General features: G+C 46.6%; 1 protein-coding gene across 2 annotated transcripts in view; it reads left to right on the top strand.

The window, feature by feature from the left end:
* Nucleotides 1-1,964: 1,964 nt before the first annotated feature.
* Nucleotides 1,965-9,105, top strand: part of LOC137349072 (zinc finger protein 774-like) — a 41,034-nt gene continuing 33,893 nt past the window's right edge. Inside the window, exons 1-2 of one of the 2 annotated variants that reach the window (XM_068014382.1) lie at nt 1,965-2,048; nt 2,835-2,950. The gene's annotated coding sequence lies outside the window, so the exon portion shown is untranslated. The other variant, XM_068014380.1, reaches the window with a different exon arrangement.

Genomic DNA, 9,105 nt, shown 5'->3' with positions numbered 1-9,105 from the left:
GAATCCCTTCCCACACACAGAGCAGGTGAACGGCCTCTCCCCAGTGTGACTTCCCACAGTCTTCACATTTTCATGGTTTCTCCATGATGTGTCTCTCCAGTTTGGATGATCAGTTGAAGCCTCGTCCACACACAGAACACATGTACAGTTTCTCCCTATTGTGAATGGTGCGGTTTTTATTCAGGCTGTGTAACTGGTTAATACTCTTTCCACAGTCAGTGCACTGGAACACTCTCACTCGGGTGTGTGTGTCTCGGTGCTTTCCCGGTCACACTGATGTTTGAAATCTTTTCCCACAGACAGAACAGCCAAACATTTCTCCTTCCACATTCAAAGGCCAGTGATGTTCAGGTCCTGATGAATCAGTGAATGTCAGTTCTTGATGTGATGTTTCCTTTGAGTTTCCCGTCTGGAACTCGTCCTCTGCTGATATCTTGTAAAAGGAGTTTACAAAAGTCATCTCTGTAAGTACAGGATAGACATTGAGAACAGACAATTCTAGTTTCTATTGATCATTTTTACCTCTCTTGTTCCCCCAAAGCTGTAAATCTCCGTCCCACAAACTCTCCGTCCTCCCTGTGCTGAAATTCAAAGCCATCGCACCATCTGCACCATTTCTTTCCCCCACTGCCAGTTTTCTCCCTCCCTCTAATCTGACTAGGTTCAGTTCTCCAGCCCCTGTGTGCAGAGTGAGAATCAAATCAATGAGTCAATGATTTTCTCTCCTGGTCACAGGGACCCTGAAGCCCTGCCCACCCAGTGTCATCACCAAGATGGCCACGCATGCGCTCTGCTCCCCGCTCAACCAAGATGGCGGTCTTCGACCCTCGGCCTATTTCCTGGGAAAAAGCCCCCAAACTGCAAATGTGGGACCTGGAGGTTCTTATTCGGGGCTTGCGGCCTACACCAGGTGTTTCTGAAGCCTCCCCACCCACCCACCGGCTCCATTCATTCCCTGCGTCCTGCCAACTCTCAGCTGCTGCAAAAGCGTCTCCAGCACCCGCACAGCTATGATCAAAGTGACAGTGAGTAAGCTCAAGATACAGTCCAGCACCGCGCCTGCACGCAAGGCTCCTGTAGTGTGAATAAGGCACATTCACTTCCACGGGGAATGATCAAACACATCCACAGGATGGACGACCGCCGCATGACCTTCTGTATGGTGAGGTAGCCGGGGCCAGACGACCAGCGAGGCGCCCAAAGCTCCGCTTCAAGGTTGCTTGGAAGTGTGACATGAAGGCCAAATGTCGATGATCGCACTTCGGAGTCACTAGCTGACGAAAGAGGGAAATGGTGACACATTCTGTGGAATGGTTTGCACGACCACGATGACCAGTTGCTACAGCAGCTTCACAACAGGCGTCAATATCAAAAACAACAACTCACAGCGTCACTCGGCAGCTTCACCTGCAGCACTTGTGGCAGAACCTGCCTGTCAAGGATTGGCCTTCACAGCATCAACAAAGGTGAACCAAGTGAAGACACCCCACTTAAATGGATTGTTTGCTGCGAGTCCATCATCTTTCTGTAGATGGAAGGATGTCAACCAACCCGCCATTGAAAACCCCAAAGGCAGGTTCAGAGATTTCAGACATCTTTGTAAGGGAGACGAATGGGTACAGGTAAATCAACATTAAAATTCAAATATTCCTGCATAATATTTCGCCCAAGAAGAACTGCAAATAAGATTCACCCCAGCTTGCAAAAGACTATTTTTTTAAACAAAACAAGCAATATTGTGAAATGTCCTTTTCGGGAGTGGCGTCCATCTTTCTACGGGGCTGCGATGCTTCATTTCGCCTGGTTTAATCGCGCTTTCGGGCATATTGGCCCCGAACAAAGATGGTGGCGGGGTTTGAAATTTCTCCCCAGCGGAGCAGCTGCGCGTGCGCGAATTGTGGTTTTCGGAGGCGCGCGGAGGATTTTTTTCTGCATCGGGCAGTTTGAACGGGAAATGGTTAACGGTCCCTGGCGTTGCCATGGCTTTGGGGGCGGAGCCTGGTGACGGTGCGCGCCGGCGCAGATGGGCTCGAGCTGAGCAGCAGCAGGTGAGCGGCCAGGAACAAGGCCGCGGAGAGAGCTTAGGGCTCGAGTGGGAGGCGACAGCCGGCAGGCCTCTCTCCTGGGGAGGACACCACTCTGACTGGGGCCACCCAAAACACTGAAACAGGGGGATTTTAATGTTACAGCCTTTGAGGGGGAGGCAATGGGTGCGAGAAAACCTGGTTGATAATGACTGAGCTTGGATGGGTTTTGGTGTCTCCAGTGGGTGGGCTTCAGATTTTCCACCAGTCCCTTTGAGGAAAGGACTGGCTGCAAGTTTTTACTAATTCATTCTTGGGATGTGGGCATCGCTGGTAAAGCTGGTATTTATTACCCTGTCCCTGGTCACCCCTTGAGAAGGTGCTGGTGGTGGGCGGCCGCCTCCTTGAACCGGTTTCATACGACTGAGTGGCTTGTTCGGCCACTTCAGGGGCAGTTAATAGTCAACTATGTCAGTGTAAGACTTCAGTCACATATACAGTCCCAGACCAGGTAAGGACAGCAGGTTTCCATCCCTCAAGGAGCATTAATGAACCAATTTTATGCTAATTGTGGAAAAGTGGACTCTCCAGTCCTTTGACCCATTGCTGTTTGTGGGATCTTGCTGTGTGCAGCTTGGACTGCCCACGTTAACCTACATTACAAAAGGACACATTTTAAAGGTGCTTAATTGGCTGAAAAGTACCATGGAATACCCTGAGCTCGGGAAAGGTGCTGTATAAATGAACATTCTTAGGCAATCCAGCAACTTCATGGTCACTTCCACCAACAACCATCTGTTTTATTTCCAGATTTTGATTTCCAGTTCTCAGACTGCCATGGCAGGATTCGAACTCGCGGTCTCTGGATTAATGTAACAGAACCACGACTGAGTGCTGCATGACAGAGTGTTTAATTCGGGAATTTGGTAAGTGTAGGTGTTACAAGGGTTGATCTCTTTCTAAAATCTAGTCAAGTTTCCATTTAGCTTTTAACTTGACTTTAACATTAAATTGTAGTTCCTTTCAGTTTTAGTCAGTGGTAAACAAGCTGCCTGCCAGTGTGTACTGCACAGTTATTTACTTAGTTAGCTGGTTTCTGATTAACTGAAAATTTTCCCGGTGTTCAGTCACCCTATCCTTGATTATAGACTCCAGCAACTTGCCCACCACAGATGTCAGGCTAACTGGTCTGTAATTTCCTTGGTTCCCCCTTCCACCCTTCTTAAAAAGTGGAGTGACATGTGCAACTTTCCAATCCAGAGGGACCACTCCTGAATCTAGGGAACTCTGAAAGACTATAGTTAGAGCATCTATAATGTGCTCGCCTACTTCCTTTAACACTCTCGGATGGAAACCGTCAGGTCCTGGGGATTTCTGACTGTTCAGTTCCATTAATTTCCTTGTTACTGATGTTTTACTTATGTTAATTGTATTAGGTCCCTGTCCCCTATCGGCTATTAATTTTTTCGGGACTTCCGGCAAGTTATCCTCCTCTTCAACTAAATACTGAGGCAAAGTAATTGTTCAACGTGTCTGCCATTTCCACATTATCAATGACAATGTCTCCATTTTCAGCTTTTAGTGGGCCTACATTGCTCTTGACCACCCGCTTTCCCTTTATGTAATGATAAAATGTCGTCTTATTGATTTTGATGTCCCTTGCAAGTTTCCTTTCATTATCCCTTTTAGTAGCTGCTATAAGCTGCTTTGTGACCCTTTGCTGGTCTTTGTATCTATCCCATTTGATCGGATCTGTGGTGCGTTTTGCATTTTTATACGCCCTTTCTTTTAGTTTTATGCTATCCCTAATCTCTAGTTGTCCATGGCTGTTTTTTCTGTGAAGTGGAGCTTTTTCCTCTCGGGTATATACTCGCTCTGTATTTCGTGAAATGTTTCTTTAAATATTCTCCACTGTTCTGCAGTTGTTTGACCCTTTAACAGATCTACCCAGTTTACTGTGGACTGTCTCTGTCTCATCCCGTTAAAGTCAGCCTTACCCAAGTCTAAAATTCTAGTAGCTGATTCGTGCTTTTCAGTTTCAAACACTACCTTGAATTCGATCATGTTGTGATCACTATTTGATAAATGTTCACGCACAGTTAGGCTACTAATTAAATTTGGCTCATTATTCATAACTAAATCTAATATTGCCTGTCCCTTGTTACATCTAGGACATATTGCTGTAGGAAACTATCCCGGACATGTTCCAGAAATTCACTACCTTTCTGACAGGTGCTAGTCTACCTCTCCCAATCTATGTGTAAGTTAAAATCCCCCATTAATACTACTCTGCCTTTGTTACACACTTGCCTAATTTGTGCACTTATACAATCTAACACCTCAGAACTGCTACCAGGGGGTCTATACCCAACACCTATTACAGTTTTAGATCCTTTTCTGTTCCTCAATTCCACCCATAAGGTCTCCACTGGATGCTTTCCCTTCATTATATCTTCCCTCACCAATCAGTAAGGCTACTCTACCCCCTCTGCCATTTTCCCTGTCCCTTCTGTATATTTAGTTCCCAGTCCCGACCATCCTGTAGCCACGTCTTCGCAATGGCCACCACATCGTAATCTTCCATTTGAATTTGCGCCTGCAGCTCATCTAATTTATTCCTTACACTCCATGCATTTGTATATAGAACTCTTATTTGGGCTATACCCCCTAACCTGTCCCTCAGCACTGATGCTTTATTCACCTGTTTATTATTTCCCTCTTCTGGTTTAACCAGTATACTTCTTGCCATTACTTGCAGTTCTTGAAGTAGGGTTCCTGACTGTTTCTTTACTCTGTGCCCTGTTACTTGTTTTTGAAACTGTATTGACTTCCCCTGAGGCTCCCCTTCCCCTGCCCCCCATTTACTAGTTTAAAGTCCTTGTGACCACCCGATTTATCCTTTCAGCTAGGACTCTGGTCCCAGATCGGTTCAGGTGGAGCCCGTCCCAACGGTACAGTTCACTCCTGTCCCAATACTGATGCCAGTGCCCCATGAAATGGAACCTCTCTTTTCCACACCACTCCTTTAGCCACATGTTTATTTCCCTAATTTTCTTATCCCTATGCCAATTTGCACGTATTTCGGGTAATAATCCAGAGATTATAACCCTTGAGGACCTGTTTTTTAATTTTGTTCCTAGTTCCTGATAATCCCCAAACAGGTCCTGTTGCCTAGTCTTGCCTAGGTTGGTTGTCCCAACGTGGACCACAACAACTGGATCCTCCCCCTCCCTCTCCAATATCCTTTCAAGCCGGTTAGAGATGTCCCTCGCCCTGGCACCAGGTAGGCAACATACCATGCGGGACTCTCGGTCCTGTTTACAAAGGATGCTATTAGTACCCCTAATTATGGAATCCCCTACCACTTTTCTTTTTGCTCCCCCCCCGCTTGAATGGCCTCCTGTACCACGATGCAATGGTCAGTTTGCTCATCCTCCCTACAGTCCTTTTCCTCATCCACACAGGGAGCAAGTACCTCATACCTGTTAGGCAAGGTCAAGAACTGAGGCTCCTCCATTGCTGAATTCAGGATCCCTCTACCTGCCTCATTTGCAGTCACACCCTCCTGTCCCTGACCACTGGCCGAATTTGAGATACTTAATCTATGGGGTGTGACTGCCTCAAGCACAGTGTCCAGGAACCTCTCCCCCTCCCTGATGTGCTGCAGTATCTGAAGCTCAGACTCCAGCCCATCAACTCTGAGCCGAAGTTCTTCGATCTGCAAGCTCTTGCTGCAGATGTGGTCGCTGTGGCTCGCAATGGGATCTACCAGCTCCCACATCATGCAGCTATGGCATATCGCCTGCCCTGATGTCTCTATTTTACTTTAGTTAATTAGTTTTTCAAATTTAGTGCAGATTCCTACCAGTTTTCCTGTGACGTCACTTTTTTCAGATTTCTCTTGTTCAGTTTGAACACTGAAGCAGTGAAAGCAGCTCCGCCCCTCCGGGTCCACTCTACCTCCGCTCCCTGTTGACTAGGCCGCGAAATCCCCCATGTAAGTTATTTATACTCACAGCTCCGATGCAAATAGGTAGCTTCTTCCCTGCTCTCTCTGTTGATTGTGACGTCTCTATGATGTCACTTTTCGATTTTTTAATTTTTTTTAATTTTTTTTTTTCCCCTGCTCCACTCTCTCAGACTCCGGTCTCCGACTCTGATTTGGTGTGCTTTTTAAACCTCCGGCTCCTCGGGCTGTGCTCCGCTCTCCCTCTATGTTAATTTTGGCAGGAAGAATAGAAAAGCAGTATGTTATTTAAATGGAGCGATTGCAGAACTCAGTGGTACAGACGCATCTGGGTGTCCTGGTACATAAATTACAAAAAGCCAGTGTCCTGGTACAGCAAGTGGTTAGGAAGGCAAATGGAATGTTGGTGTTTATTGCAGGGGGAATGGAATATAAAAGTAGAGAAGTTTTACTGCAGTTGCACGGAACATAGGAGCAGGAGCAGGCCATTCGGACCATCGAGCCTGATCCACCATTTAATACGATCATAGCTGATCTTCCACTTCAGCGCCTTTTTCCCACACTATCCCCATATCCCTTTATGTCATTGGTATTTAGAAATCTGTCAATCTCTACTTTAAACATACTCAATGACTGAGCTTCCACAGCCCTCTGGGGTAGAGAATTCCAAAGATTCACCACCCCCTGAGTAAAGAAACTTCTCCTCATCTCTGTCCTAAGTGGCTTCCCCCTTATTTTGAAATTATATCCCCTGGCTCCAGACTCCCTAACCAAGGGAAACATCTCAGCTGCACATACCCTGTCTATCCCTTTAAGTATTTTGTAGGTTTCAATGAGATCACCTCTCATTCTTCAAAACTCTGGAGAATACAGACCCAGTTTCCCCAATCTCTCTTCATAGGACAGTCCTGCCATCCCGGGAACAAGTCTGGTGAACCTTCGTTGCACTCCCATTATGGCAATAGTATCCTTCCTAAGGTAAGGGGACCAAAACTGCACACAGTACTCCAAGTGCAGTCTAACCAAGGTTCGATACAATTGAAGCAAGATTTCACCACTCCTGTACTCAAATCCTTTTGTGGTAATGGCTAACGTATCATTAGCCGCCTTAATTGCTTTCTGCACGTTAGCTTTCAGTGACCTTGGTGAAACCACATCTGGGGTACTGTGTACAGTTTTGGTCCCCTTATTTGAAAAAGGATATAATTGCATTTGAAGCAGTTTAGAGAAGGTTCACTCAACTCATTCCGAGGATGAAGGACTTGTCTGAAGAAAGGTTGTACAGGTTGGGCCTCTAACCGTTGAAGTTTAGAAGAATGAGAGGTGTTCTTATTGAAGCATGAAAGATCCTGAGGGGACTTGATAGAGTGGTTCCTGTGAGGATGTATCCCCTTGTGGGGGAGACTAGAACTCGGGGACACGGTTTAAGAATAAGAGGTCTCCCTTTTAGGATGGAGTTGAGGAGAGTTTTTTTTCCTCTGAGAGTCATTAGTCATAGAGTGATACAGCACTGAAACAGGCCCTTCGGCCTACCGAGTCTATGCCGACCAACAACCACCCATTTATACTTATCCTACATTAATCCCATAAAGTGACAGACTCTTCCACAGGCGCTGCAGATAAAATTAGTTGTCGGGGCTGTCCCACAGCTGGCTCCCTCCCCGTGTCCCCGCCCTCCCTCCTGTCAAATTGCAATCTGATCACATTATTTTCTGTTCAGTAGTACCTTTCAGTGGTGGAGCTGTTAGCCAGCATTCCCCATGGTGCAGAATGTGCCCTATCCTCATTACAGGAACCCCTGCACAGCCGCCGTGTGGACTATGACTGGAACATGCGCAGTGTGTGTGCTGGAGCTGGACGGAAACGATCGTGTCAGAGCTGCAGCGGGTGAGAAACCGCCAAATGCAAGAGAGGAATGGAGTGGGCAGGGTGGAATGGAGCTGGCAAGTTGGTGGCGCGGCTTCATTAAACACCTGGTGTAGGCCCCAAATCCCGAATTAGAAGCTACCGGTCCCGCATTTGCACCAAGTGGCACAGCAGGTGCGGGGCTTCTCTCGGTGACAGGCCCAGGTTAATAGCCACTAATTTTATAGGAGGCACTGCTCAGCAGGGCACATGCGCAGCCATCCTGGGCCAGGAAGCAGGAGGAGAGAATGTTGTGAATTCCTATCCTGGTCTGACAGTGATGGCTTTTGTAAACTCCTTTTACAGGGGATTAGAAGGAGGATTTTCACACAGCAAACTCAGAATCACACAATTTTTCACAATTGTGACAGCGCAGAAGGAGGCCATTCGGCCCATCGTGTCTGCATCCGAGTGAGCAGTTCACTTAGTGCCATTCCCCCACCTTCTCCCCATAACCTTGTGGCATTCTTCCTTTATAGGTAACCACCTAATTCCCTTTTGAATACTTAGATTGAACCTACCTCCACCTCATGCTCTGGCAATGGATTCCAATTCTTAACCATTCACTGCGTGAAAAAGATTTTCGTCATGTCGCCATTGCTTCTTTTGCCAATTACCTTAATTCTGTGCTCTAACTGTCTAATTCCCTTTTGAATGCTTCAATTGAACCTGCTTCCACCACATTCTCAGGCAGCGCATTCCAGACCTTAACCACTTGCTGCATGAAAATATGTTTCCTCATGTCACTTTTGCTTCTCTTATCAAATACTTTAAATCTGTGCTCTCTCGCTCGCCATCCTTTTACAAGTGGGAACAGTTTCTCTCTATCTACTCTATACAGACTTCTCATGATTTTGAATACCTCTATCAAAACTCTCGGCCTTCTCTTCTCCAAGGAAAACAGTCTCAACTTCTCCAGTCTGTCTTTGTAAATGAAGTTCCTCATCCCTGAAACCATTCTTGTGAATCTTTTCTGTATTCTCTCCAATGAAAGAACAAAGAACAGCACAGGAACAGGCCCTCCAAGCCTGAGTCTATCATGATGCCTGTCTAAACTTAAACCTTCTGCACTTCCTGGGTCCGTATCCCTCTATTCCCATCCTATTCATGTATTTGTCAAGATGCCTCTTAAACGTCGCTATCGTACCTGCTTCCACACCTCCCCCGGCAGCAAGTTCCAGGCACTCACCACCCTCTGTGTAAAAAAAA

This window comes from Heterodontus francisci, chromosome 34 (genome assembly GCF_036365525.1).
Source record: "Heterodontus francisci isolate sHetFra1 chromosome 34, sHetFra1.hap1, whole genome shotgun sequence".
NCBI lineage: Eukaryota > Metazoa > Chordata > Chondrichthyes > Heterodontiformes > Heterodontidae > Heterodontus > Heterodontus francisci.
The sequence above is the reverse complement of the archived record's forward strand: the minus strand, read 5'-3'. Positions and strand labels throughout refer to the sequence as shown.